Source organism: Entelurus aequoreus, linkage group LG07, assembly GCF_033978785.1.
Source record: "Entelurus aequoreus isolate RoL-2023_Sb linkage group LG07, RoL_Eaeq_v1.1, whole genome shotgun sequence".
NCBI classification, from domain to species: domain Eukaryota; kingdom Metazoa; phylum Chordata; class Actinopteri; order Syngnathiformes; family Syngnathidae; genus Entelurus; species Entelurus aequoreus.
The window spans coordinates 64,805,825-64,820,404 of record NC_084737.1 but is presented as its reverse complement, the minus strand read 5'-3'; the positions used below and the strand labels follow the sequence as shown (position 1 = coordinate 64,820,404).

The 14,580-nt window shown below is 38.9% G+C and overlaps 1 protein-coding gene across 1 annotated transcript in view; it reads right to left on the bottom strand.

The window, feature by feature from the left end:
* Nucleotides 1-2,357, bottom strand: part of slc6a17 (solute carrier family 6 member 17) — a 65,758-nt gene extending 63,401 nt beyond the window's left edge. Inside the window, exon 1 of the mRNA XM_062054218.1 lies at nt 2,038-2,357. The gene's annotated coding sequence lies outside the window, so the exon portion shown is untranslated. The remainder of the gene's footprint in view (nt 1-2,037) is intronic.
* Nucleotides 2,358-14,580: the final 12,223 nt, after the last annotated feature.

Genomic DNA, 14,580 nt, shown 5'->3' with positions numbered 1-14,580 from the left:
AGCAAATTGTTGAACAGTTTAAGAAAAACCTTTCCCAACCAGCTAATGCAAGGAATTTAGGGATTTCACCATCTACGGTCCGTAATATCATTAAAGGGTTCAGAGAATCTGGAGAAATCACTGCACGTAAGCAGCTAAGCCTGTGACCTTCGATCTCTCAGGCTGTACTGCATCAACAAGCGACATCAGTGTGTAAAGGATATCACTACATGGGCTCAGGAACACTACAGAAACCCACTGTCAGTAACTACAGTTGGTCGCTACATCTGTAAGTGCAAGTTAACACTCTCCTATGCAAGGCGAAAACCGTTTATCAACAACACCCAGAAACGCCGTCAGCTTTGCTGGGCCTGAGCTCATCTAAGATGGACTGATACAAAGTGGAAAAGTGTTCTGTGGTCGGACGAGTCCACATTTCAAATTGTTTTTGGAAACTGTGGACGTCGTGTCCTCCGGACCAAAGAGGAAAAGAACCATCCGGATTGTTATAGGCGCAAAGTTGAAAAGCCAGCATCTGTGATGGTATGGGGGTGTATTAGTGCCCAAGACATGGGTAACTTACACATCTGTGAAGGCGCCATTAAAGCTGAAAGGTACATACAGGTTTTGGAGCAACATAGGGACGGCGTGGCGAAGTTAGTTAGAATGGCCGTGCCAGCGATCGGAGGGTTGCTGGTTACTGGGGTTTAATTCCACCTTCTACCATCCTAGTCATGTCCGTTGTGTCCTTGGGCAAGACACTTCACCCTTGCTCCTGATGGGTGCTGGTTAGTGCCTTGCATGGCAGCTCCCGCCATCAGTGTGTGAATGGGTGAATGTGGAAATACTGTCAAAGCGCTTTGAGTACCTTGAAGGTAGAAAAGCGCTATACAAGTATAACCCATTTATTTATTATATGTCGCCATCCAAGCAATGTTACCATGGACGCCCCTGCTTATTTCAGCAATACAATGCCAAGCCATGTGTTACATCAACGTGGCTTCATAGTAAAAGAGTGCGGGTACTAGACTGGCCTGCCTGTAGTCCAGACCTGTCTCCCATTGAAAATGTGTGGCGCATTATGAAGCCTAAAATACCACAACGGAGACCCCCGGACTGTTGAACAACTTAAGCTGTACATCAAGCAAGAATGGGAAAGAATTCCACCTGAGAAGCTTAAAAAATGTGTCTCCTCAGTTCCCAAACGTTTACTGAGTGTTGTTAAAAGGAAAGGCCATGTAACACAGTGGTGAACATGCCCTTTCCCAACTACTTTGGCACTTGTTGCAGCCATGAAATCCTAAGTTAATTATTATTTGCAAAAAAAAAAAAAAAAAGTTTATGAGTTTGAACATCAAATATCTTGTCTTTGTAGTGCATTCAATTGAATATGGGTTGAAAAGGATTTGCAAATCATTGTATTCCGTTTATATTTACATCTAACACAATTTCCCAACTCATATGGAAAAAGGAGTTTGTACAACAAGGAATGAACAACCATTGCAATGTATTTATATCCCATCAAGTATAAAAATGGGGGCCATAGATGATCCGGCCCGCGAGCCTTGACTTTGACACCTAGGCAGTATTTGTTTTACTGTATGCCATTTGTGATTTAGGGCTATATAAATAAACATTGATTGATTGATTGATTGATTTAGAGGACATGAATATCATTTAGGCTTTAAACAGAACGGGAGAGACAACTTGTCTATATATGGAGATGAGAACAACAGACAGGAGCTACATTTTGCTAAAGGTGGATATGACCTCTGCTGCCTCATCAAGGTCAAATGAATCACTAAACAAATAAGGACATGGCGCTGATCGTCCCAATGAGGAGACAGATGTTCATGGTGATGAATGACAAACGATGCGTGTTAAGGTGGGGGAGAAATGGCGCCCCTTTACAAGAAGTACAAACAAATGCTGGGCGGAGTAGGAGTGGACGATGAGGAACTCATTTCAATTGACACGAAAGGAGTCGTAAGGGACAAGCGGTAGGAAATGGATGGATGGAGTCGTAAGATTGTAAAAAGAAGAGAATAGAGCACCTACCTTCTGAAAAGTGGAGGTAGCGTTAGGACGCCGTGGCGAAGGAAATGTTCTTCATCGAGGCTCTGCTACTGTAAGTCCGTGTGCAACATCCCTGCACGCGTGGAGGATCCAGCCAGGCGGCGGTTGGCGCTCACAGGACACGAATGGCGCGGCAAAAATAACATTAACTCCGCGGAGGTACAGTGGGCATGGCGTGTATGGCGTCTGTGGGGGCGATGGAGGAGTTGTGTGCTGTGCACCTACCGCTACACTTCCTTTCCACGTGCTGGTGATGGCGCAAAGTATATATAAAAAAAAAACATTACAATGGCCAGTCACGATCATGCGTGACGCAGGTTTGACTCATCTTTCTGCGCTCACGTCAGCAGATGACCATGAGACTAAACAAAAGACAAAACAGCTGCAGTGTTGCAGGTATATTGGCGCTATAGAAGTATAGGTGTGCAAATCCCACACCCCATTCACATTTTACACCAGTACACACAGCATGTTTTGGTATCATTTTTTACCCTTAGAATAACATTTTGAATTGTATAGCATATGTAAACCAACTCTTGGCCGACAGTATACCCCCACAAGCGTGATTATTTGTCTATCTTTGTGTTATTTGCACTATGCACTTTAATTCATTTTTTACAACACAGATGGAGCAAATGAAAGGCAGAAGGTATTATGGAAGGACTTGAAAGATGTTTTATTGTAAATGTTTTTGTACATGCAAGACATGCAGAAGAATGCAGATACCGTTTATCTCTCATCCTGAACTCTGGAGAAAATTTCCAAGCTCGGAGACCCCAACACTCTGAGGTCCCCAAACTTTTAGACTCGGGGGCCGCATTGGGTTAAAAAAATGTTGCCGGTGGCCGGGCTGTATATGTATGTATGTACGTATATATATATATATATATGTATGTATGTACGTATATATATATATATATGTATGTATGTACGTATATATATATATATATATATATATATATATATATATATATATATATATATATATATATATATATATATATATATATATATATATATATATATATATATATATATATATATATATATATATATATATGTATGTATGTATGTATATATATATATATATATATATATATATATATATATATATATATATATATGATATATATATATATATATATATATATATATATATATATATATATATTAGAGATGCGCGGATAGGCAATTATTTAATCCGCAACCGCATCACAAAAGTCGTCATCCACCCGAACTAACATTTTATCAAAACCACAACTGCCCGCCACCCCGCCACCCACCCGTTGTTATATATCTAATATAGACGATGCAAGGCATTCCTGTTAAAGAAAGGAGACAGATCCAATGCAGCAGAGACATTCAATGCGTGCCAAAAAATACATAGTTAAATGTTGTTACCCATATACGAAAAACGAGCAGCACTCGTTGAAACAGGCAATTATTCATCAGGCACTGCTGCAGCTGTCACACCAAATTTCTTCCCCCTACAAAAACCTCCCCCCCCCCCCCCCCCCCCCCCATTTATTTCCGTGGTCATTGACAGCAATCGATAGCACTTCGGCTTTGACTGCCCGTCGCTGGAAGGATACTTCGTCTTTGACAGCTGCTGGAATTTGAAGAAATCGATTATTTATTTTTTTGTACAGGCGCGAAACAGGACAGTCACGTGCGGGTTAAGGACCCCCGGCAACTTTGTGACTTTATTGGACGCAGCCCTGGAAGTAAATGGGGTGGAAGGCTTTTGTACGGGGGAAGAAATTTGGCGTGACAGCTGTGTCACGCCAAATTTCTTCCCCCTACAAAAACCTTCCTCCCCCCCATTTACTTCTGTGGTCATGTTTCCTCTTACGTCATTGACAGCGATCGATAGCACTTCGGCTTTGACTGCCCGTCGCTGGAAGGATACTTCGTCTTTGACAGCTGCTGGAATCTGAAGAAATCGATTATTGTTTATTTTTTGTACAGGCGCGAAACAGGACAGTCGCATGCCGGTTAAGGACCTCCGGCAACTTTGTGATTTTATTGGACGCAGCCCCGGAAGTAAATGGGGGGAAGGTTTTTGTAGGGGGAAGAAATTTGGCGTGACAGCTGCAGCAGTGCCTGATGAATAATTGCCTGTTTCAAAGAGTGCTGCTCGTTTTTCGTATGTGGGTAACAACATTTAACTATGTATTTTTTTTTCTGAATTGGTTCAACCGCCACCCGCCCGAATCTATTTAAAGTCTATTTTTTTCGTCATGCATCCGCCCGACCCGCAGATTATCCGCGGAGTCCGCGGTTGTGTCCGCAAACCGCACATCTCTAATATATATACACTACCGTTCAAAAGTTTGGGATCACCCAAACAATTTTGTGTTTTCCATGAAAAGTCACACTTATTCACCAGCATACGTTGTGAAATGAATAGAAAATACAGTCAAGACATTGACAAAGTTAGAAACAATGATTTGTATTTGAAATAAGACTTTTTACATCAAACTTTGCTTTCGTCAAAGAATCCTCCATTTGCAGAAATTACAGCATTGCAGACCTTTGGCATTCTAGCTGTTAATTTGTTGAGGTAATCTGGAGAAATTGCACCCCACGCTTCTAGAAGCAGCTCCCACAAGTTGGATTGGTTGGATGGGCACTTCTTGCGTACCATACGGTCAAGCTGCTCCCACAACAGCTCAATGGGGTTCAGATCTGGTGACTGCTCTGGCCACTCCATTACCGATAGAATACCAGCTGCCTGCTTCTTCTCTAAATAGTTCTTGCACAATTTGGAGGTGTGTTTTGGGTCATTGTCCTGTTGTAGGATGAAATTGGCTCCAATCAAGCGCTGTCCACTGGGTATGGCATGGCGTTGCAAAATGGAGTGATAGCCTTCCTTATTCAGAATCCCTTTTACCCTGTACAAATCTCCCACCTTACCAGCACCAAAGCAACCCCAGACCATCACATTACCTCCACCATGCTTAACAGATGGCGTCAGGCATTCTTCCAGCATCTTTTCAGTTGTTCTGCGTCTCACAAACGTTCTTCTTTGTGATCCAAACACCTCAAACTTGGATTCATCCGTCCACAACACTTTTTTCCAGTCTTCCTTTGTCCAATGTCTGTGTTCTTTTGCCCATCTTAATCTTTTTCTTTTATTGGCCAGTCTCAGATATGGGTTTTTCTTTGCCACTCTGCCATGAAGCCCAGAATCCCGCAGCCGCCTCTTCACTGTAGATGTTGACACTGGTGTTTTGCGGGTACTATTTAATGAAGATGCCAGTTGGGGACCTGTGAGGCGTCTGTTTCTCAAACTAGAGACTCTAATGTACTTATCTTCTTGCTCAGTTGTGCAACGCGGCCTCCCACTTCTTTTTCTACTCTGGTTAGAGCATGTTTGTGCTGACCTCTGAAGGGAGTAGTACACACCGTTGTAGGAAATCTTCAATTTCTTAGCAATTTCTCGCATGGAATAGCCTTCATTTCTAAGAACAAGAATAGACTGTCGAGTTTCACATGAAAGTTCTCTTTTTCTGGCCATTTTGAGCGTTTAATTGACACCACAACTGTGATGCTCCAGAAACTCAATCTGCTCAAAGGAAGGTCAGTTTGGTAGCTTCTGTAACGAGCTAAACTGTTTTCAGATGTGTGAACTTGATTGCACAAGGGTTTTCTAATCATAAATTAGCCTTCTGAGCCAATGAGCAAACACATTGTACCATAAGAACACTGGAGTGATAGTTGCTGGAAATGGGCCTCTATACACCTATGTAGATATTGCACCAAAAACCAGACATTTGCAGCTAGAATAGTCATTTACCACATTAGCAATGTATAGAGTGTATTTCTTTAAAGTTAAGACTAGTTTAAAGTTATCTTCATTGAAAAATACAGTGCTTTTCCTTCAAAAATAAGGACATTTCAATGTGACCCCAAACTTTTGAACGGTAGTATATATATATATATATATATATATATATATATATATATATATATATATATATATATATATATATATATATATATATATATATATATATATATATATATATATATATATATATATATATATATATATTTAAAGCAAGACAACTTGAAGTATCTCTTAACCCACAAAAAACGTGTGCACCGTTTATTCCATCAAAGATGAGAATGAATGACTCCTAACATAAAGCGACTCAAAATGGCGGTCACAACAAACCCCCACCTTTGGATAAATCTCCCGACGGTCACTTAAAGGGGCCGCACCGAATTACTCACTCTTAACTGCATATATGAATGCTGAGCGCACTTGCCGCGCGCTTGCCCAACACTGCGGTGCGATGATGTCACGTTATTGATGGTGAAAATGCATGTTTTGACAATATGATTTGCTTGAGCGGCTAGGAGACCCCGAGAGTAACAAGCAGTAGAAAATGTATTAGAAAAGACAGAGGAGGCTTTGCTAACAGTGCCAGCCCACCAATGAGGCCTCACTCTGTAACCCTCCTCTCATTGCACACTCTGTAACCCTCCTGACGCACACCTTTCCTCTCATTGCACTCCTCTCTCACACGTCATGATGCTGACTGGAATCCAGTTCATTTTTCATTGTTTTCAATAATATCTTCTCCCATTTTTGGAGAATAAATGGTGAAGGTTTTTTTTTTTTTCTTTTTGACCGGAAGCCGAACAGCCAAATGTGAAGCAATGGTATAAATACTGTAGTACTGCGAGTAATGACGTTTTTGTGTGTAGTTTGTTCTCATCAAGCCACTTAATAGTGTAGGAGCTATGACACTTTAGTTTTGCTACATTGCACAACTTTTGTTTGCCTTCAAATGTTCCCCCTCTGCTACTACTGTGTTGTTTGCTACTAAATGTTGTCAGCTGTCTTTTGCGCCCACGATGAAGGAATATTTCTGTTGACTGTTTCTAAATAAACTTGACTTTAACCCGCCAAAAAAAAAAAAAAAAAAAAAAAAGAAAAGACAGATTTTAAAAAATAATTAAAAAATTAAAATAACATAAAATAAAAAATAAAAATAAATACAAAATATATATATATATATATATATATATATATATATATATATATATATATATATATATATATATATATATATATACATATATATATATATATATATATATATACATATATATATATATATATATATATGTATATATATATACTTTTTTTTTTTTTAACGTGGGACATCCCGTGGGCCGGATTATGGACGGCCCGCGGGCGGGCCGTAGTTTGGGGACCCCTGCTGTACACAGTCGTCTTTGTAAGTCTAGCCTTTTCTGCTCTATTGAGAGTGTTAGATCATTCCTAAATAAGTTTTGTGTCTTGTGCACTTCTTAACTGCACTCGCCTTCTTTGGTAAGTAAATATTCTTGTACTTACATTCCAACTGCCGTCTCTGCATCTCAGGGGTCACCCTGCAAGATACGCGCTCTCCCATAGTTACACAAAATCTTGTTTAGGGCCACAAAAAGCCCGGCCACCCGTGCTGCAAGTCATTTCAAAAACCAGAAAAGGAAAAATTACATTTTAAACAGATGCCATGTTGTCATACAAAACACTTACAATTCCTTTGTAAAATTATTAAAGTCCAGATAGGAAAATAACCAAGATTGACTCATGGTTAGAGTGTCCGCCCTGAGATCGGTAGGTTGGAGTTCAAATCCCAGCCGAGTCATACCAAAGACTATAAAAATGGGACCCATAACCTCCCTGCTTGGCACTCAGCAACAAAGGGTTGGAGTTGGGGGTTAAATCACCAAAATGATTCCCGGGCGCGGCGCCGCTGCTGCCCACTGCTCCCCAAGGGGATGGGACAAATGCAGAGGACACATTTCACCACATCTAGTGTGTGTGTGACAATCATTGGTACTTTTGTATTTCAATGAAGACTGATAAGAGTTACGTTACAGTGCTTCCGGAAAGTATTCACAGTGTTTCACTTTCACCACATTTTGTTATGATCCAGTCTTATTCCAAAATGGAATAAATTTATTTTTGGCCTTAAAATTGTGCTGACAATTCTCCATAAAGACGATGTGTTTTTTTTTAAACATTTTGCAAATGTATAAAACATCAAAAATCAAATGCACATAAGTATTCACAGCCTTTGCTCAATACTTTGTTGATGAACCTCCAGCCACAAGTCTTCTTGAATACGAGGCCACAAGCTTGGCACACCTGTCTATGGGCAGTTTCGATGGGAAGTGTTGGTTTTCATTCAGGATGTCTCTGTACATTGCTGCATTCATCTTAGTCTAGTCAGGGAGGTGACCAAGAACCCGATGGTTACTTTCCTCTGTGGAGAGAGGAGAACCTTCCAGAAAGACAACCATCTCTGCAGCAATCCACCAGCCAGGCCTGTATGGTAGAGTGGCCAGACGGAAGCCATTTCTTAGTAAAAAGGTTGCCAAAATGTACCTGAAAGACTCTCAGACCATGAAAAAACAATTTCTCTGATCTGATGAGACAGAGGTTGAACTGTTTGGCGTGAATGCCAAGCGTCATGTTTGGAGGAAACCAAGCACCGCTCATCACCAGGCCAATACCATCCCTACTGTGAAGCATGATGGTGGCAGCATCATGCTGTGGGGATGTTTTTCAGCGACGGGAACTGAGAATAGATCCAGGATAGAAGGGTAAGATGAATACAGCAATGTACAGAGACATCCTGGATGAAAACCAACACTTTCCAGCCAACTCGATGGAGCTTGAGAGGTGCTGCAAAGAGGAATGGGCAAAGATTAATGGGTGAAACTGCCCATAAATAGGTGTGCCAAGCTTGTGGCGTTGTATTCATAAATACTTGAGGCTGTAATTGCTGCCAAAGGTGCATCAACAAAGTATTACGTTTGAGTTTGTGTTTATTTCGAACATGCATGCATACAACAGAATACATCACAATTTCCAGTTTCTCTATTCAACATGTTTGAAAAGGAGTAGGAAGAAGCAGAGCTTATTTAATCCTACCCCTTTTCCTTCACATAGCAGTTGCTAAAACTTTTGTTCACTTCCTGTTCTCAATTTATTCACAATGTACTCCATAAGTAATAACATTAAATATAAATACATAAATAAATAATCATTAGTGAAGTAAGTTATATTTCATATGATGAGATAAGTAAGAATATCTAGAAAATGAATGGATGGATGAAATAAATTCAGAATGTTCTTCTTCTTATTCTTCTTCTTTGTACTTTGTAAACACTTTAAGTTTGAAGAGTTTCTTAATGTGGATTATACTAGTAGGGGCGCCGCTAGGGATTTTGGGCCCCATGAAAAGAATCTTTACAGGGCCCCCTGTATTATAATTTCATCATCATTAGGGGCCTCTCTGGGCCCCCCTCCATTATGGGCCCCTAGAATCTGTCTCCTTTACCCCACCTTTTCGGCGCCCCTGTATACTAGTACATTGTTTGATGTCTTTGCTTAATCCATTCCATAATTGTTTTCCACATACTGATATACTGAAGGTCTTAAGTGTTGTACGTGCGTACAAATGTTTTAAATGACATTTTTTTTCTAAGATTATATTTCTCCTCTTTTGTTGAGAAGAACTGTTGTACATTCCTGGGTAGCAGATTGTAGTTTATAATTTTAGCTGTTTGCAAATTCACTATGTCGTGGAGTTTCAGTATTTTCGATTCAATAAAAAAAGGGTTTGTATGTTCTCTTTATCCAACATTATGTACTATTCTAACTGATCTTTTTTGTAACACAGTTAATGAATGAAGTGTACTTTTGTAGTTATCTCCCCATATTTCTGCAGAATAACTCAGATATGGTAACACTAGCGAGCAGTAGAGAATGTGGAGTAATTTTTGGTCTAGAACATGTTTTGCTTTATTCATTATTGACGTGTTTCTTGCTACTTTATGTTGTATATTTTTTACATGAGATTTCCAGTTCATTTTATCATCAATCAGTACACTTAGAAATTTGGTTTCATTCACTCTTTCAGTTTGACTTTCCGTATTATGCAAAGGCTGTGAAAATGTATGTACATGTGATTGTTTTAGTTGTTTTATTGATTGGGCTTTTTCTTCACTTTTTTTGAATTGCAAATGCATTTGTCAACATTTACATTTTTGTATAGATTAATAATTGTTACCATCTTATCTAATTATAATATTTTTTTTAAATCCAGGCATAGGCAGGGCATATTGTTCACCAATAAGATTGCTTGGACTGCAGTGGAACTTACAAAATGTCAAGGAAAAAAAGATGGTTTTTATTGTCACATCTGCAATTTGTACAGCGTGTTTTTGTCTTCTGCTTTCAACGTGTTCACTAGATCCAGGTCTTAGGTAAGAATCTTGGTTAGTGAAGTATACATGATGTGTGGATGACCCTAAGGGTATATTATCTTGCCAAGAATGCAGCAGGTGGGGATTCAAACAGGGAACCCTTCTGTTATTGGACAATGGCTCTACCTTGAGAGTCATGTGTCATTAAAATGGTAACATTTGAAAGATGGTTGTTTCACTGTGGTTAACTTATTTTGACACTTTTATCACAGTTAAGAATAATAACGTGTTACTTAAAGGTGCCATATGTAATAATTTCATGTCAAGTGATCATTAAATGGCCCTGATATGTCAAAAGGCATTAATAAATCATGTTATTTTCAAATACCTTTATACCTGATAACGGGATATGCTCATTTCAAAATTAGATTTACAGCCCCGAAATATTGTTATTGTTTTCATTTCGATGCCCCGCCCAGCCCTCCACCGTTTGACCAATTAAAAAGTTTGTGAGTGTGTCACATTCAGGTTGCCAGTTACGCACCGCCACCTTCGTCGATCTACCGCCACTGGTAAAGTTACTAAACATGTCAGACCTTAGTAAATCTAAAAGGCGTCGTTACGATTATCAACCTATTGATGACAAAGCCAGGAACAAAACGTGGATTTGTATCGGGGATGCCTTTGAAACATGGAGACAATTGCAGAAAAATTGTAGTCCGTCTTAAGAAGTTTTCTTCCATTTTCCACCAAAACTAGCAGAGTGGCACTGCGGTTGTCAGAATGAGTCAAATTATATACATTTTGCAATGATTATTAGCGCATTTAAAGATACAATTTGCTGCTTGTCACACCTAGCATCCATTGAAGTGACAGGTTTATTCAGGTGTTCATTTTGATTTTCATATAAAGGTTTTTAACTTGACAAAGTTCAAACTAATGTAGAAAACATTGTGTTACATCTCCTTTACACACACACACACACATGCACTCACACAAACACACACACACACACACACACACACATGCCACGCGCACACACGTTACTGCGTCATCCTACAGCAAATATGCGCAGTGTGTTTTCTGTCCCCTTCAATTCATGTGACTCACTTTCCAAGAGCTGACTGCTGGGATCAGTTTCCATGGCAACCACGGATCATATGATGGTTATTCAGCCTGCAAGTATTTTTTTCTCTCCTCCCAATTCACTCTTTCCACCCTGTAGCACCTACTGGTATTTGGCTGTGCATCTGTGAATGGGTCACTTTAGTGGAGCACAACATTCCCCGTTGGTTAACCCTGGCCTCGCGCTTTTGTTTGTGATTGTATTTGACGTGTGACCTGATATGTAAACATAGAGCTTATCACACCTTTAAATCGTGCAAGAGGAGAAGCAGTGTCCTCTGGCCATTGTCACATTGACTTTTCTGCTGCAGCATTACTCACTGTAGAGCTTCAGGGACACACTCTAGGTAGTGTTCATAGTGACGGTGAGAATGTAGATAAAGATAAAAATAGAACACTGGGAAGAGGATTTTCAAATGTGTATGTGTATACTGTATATATACATATATGTATATATGTGTATATATATACACACACATTTATATATATATATACAAATAGAACACTGGGAAGAGGATTTGTGTGTGTGTGTGTATATATATATATATATATATATATATATATATATATATATATATATATATATATATATATATACAGTATATCAGTATATATGTATATGTATATATATATATATATATATATATATATATATATATATATATATATATATATAAATATATATATATATATAAAATATCCTATCATAATTCACATTTGTAATTGTATCAGTGTCGATACCTTGAGGTTCAGACAGAGTCCATTTCTGTATCTACACTGATACAATTACAAATATAGGGGTGTACCTAATGCAGGACCAAACATGTACATTTATATCCTTCTTGGTGCTTTAGCAGTTCACTTTCTGTGATGTGTAGTTTTGGTATAGTCCATGTTTACTCTGTAAAAATTCCAAATAGGGTAACTTTCACATTTGAATAGATACAGTACCGATTCAAGGTACCTCAGAATCGATACCGTTATTGTACGGTACCAATTGTTTGTCCTTTTGTGTGTGTTAACAAATGTCCATGCATCCATCCATTCATTTTCCGCTTATCCGAGGTCGGGTCGCGGGGACAGCAGCCTAAGCAGAGAAGCATAGACTTTCCTCTTCCCAGCCACTTCATCCAGTTCCCCGCCGGGAGACATAGTCTGCCCAACGTGTCCTTCCCCGTGGCCTGCTCCAGGCCGGACATGCCCTAAACACATCCTGACTAGATGCCCTAGCCATCTCATCTGGCTCCTCTCGATGTGGACGTAACAAATTCTAACTTTTTTAATAATTAAATCAACTGTTTTACGTTTAAAAATAAGCTGATTATTACAGCTGTGATGTCCAGTTGTTATTGTTTTATTACGCTTCTGAGTCTCATTTGTAAGAATTCATTAGCATGTTTTGCATGCAGTTGCAATTCCAAGATGTTAGATGGCAGGTGTGTATAGACTACATTGTGTTGCCTGCTTGGAAGTAGTCCTTGCTATTAAGTTGATTGCGCCAGTCTAGTCCTATGTTGCACCCTGTACATTTTTTTGTTTGTAAGTATTGTATTTATTACACACCAGATGTTTGATTGTAACGTGCATCTTCATTGTAGTTTTCATTACCAAATTTCGAGGTGTTGAAATCGCCATGTAAAATCGCTGATGCTCATCAGCAGCATGTATATGGCAAAGCCAATGTGAATTAGCATCAAGTTAGCGCCAAATATAAGGATTGTGGATGAATGGCAAAATTCCCCAAAAAGTGCATTTCCCCTTTAAATCATGGAGCCATTAAGATATGAAGAAATGATGTGTTTGCATACTTTTGAACTTGTACTCCTTGTGAGTGTAGAAGGAAGTGTGGCCCCACTTCAGTGATTTTGAGACTTTTAAATCTTGTGAAAAGTATTTCCTCTTAATAGTGTATGGATCCACTCCATCCCGTTCAGCTATACTTTGATGATATCATGCTTGTATATTGTATACTAAACCTTTCAAATATTTCCAAATATGTGCTGTTGAAGGTGGACATATTGAATGTTTGCCTTCCATGTAAGAACCTGAAGTAAGAGGGCCGTCTCTAAGTCACATGGTTGCAAGTCAGCAATAAACACTGCACGAAGCAAACTTAGACTTTGTATCTACATAATTTAGCAGGCTGCAGAACACCGGCAGACAGAAGAGTATACTTTAAATTGACACTGGACCATTTGAACCGCACTTTGGCCCATCTACCACCTTAAGTTATGTGTGATCTGCTCTCAAGTTTGTTACACTTCCCCTTGTGCTGCGTGAAAAAATTACTTTAAGACGATCAATTCTCCCCAGTTCTTAACAATACTCACAATTCATCATATAGATAAATAGGAAGACTCAAAATAATCCACAAAAGTCAAAACCCATGGCACACTGGCTCACTTGGGGTTATATTTGCAATTTTGCACACTTAGTAAAGACGTGTCATTTCAGTAACTCCTTGCATAATATAAATAAACAGAACAACTTGACTTGAAATAATCCACATAGTCAGGAATATTGCAGTAGTATATAGGTGAAACCCCAAAAATTAGAATATCATGTAAAAGTACATTCATTTCAGCAATTCAACTTCAAATGCAAAACTTCTATGCAAAATAAACTCATTACATACAAAGTGAAATATGTTAAGCTTTTATTTATTAGAATGTTAATAATCATGGCATATATGAAATGTTTGATTTTAGTTTTTTTAAAAACCATAATCATTAAAATTATATAACAAAAACATCTTGAAATATCTTCAGTTGAATGTTTTGAGAGTATTTCATATCATTAGTTGTAAATCTAATTGCTAGTACAAACGAACCTTTGCGCAATATTCAAATTTATTTACAGCAGGAAGAGGATTCATATGGCCCCATTCAGCATGATTTACCTGACACATGAAAAGTGGCGAATGGAGGGCGGTGGCATCCTATCTACTTTAAACGCCAGACGGCAGTAGTGTTAAATGTCTTAAAAACTGTTTTTTGGCCATTCCAACTTTGACCACTGCATCAGTTGCTATGTAGAGGGGTGCTTACCATAATTTTCAGAAGATTGCATTGCGATTACCCTCCTTCCTCTCACGTGAGATTCACCCAGGAAGTACAAGTGATGGCACGAGCAAACAAGTTGAAGCACAATTGCTTGGTGTTTGGT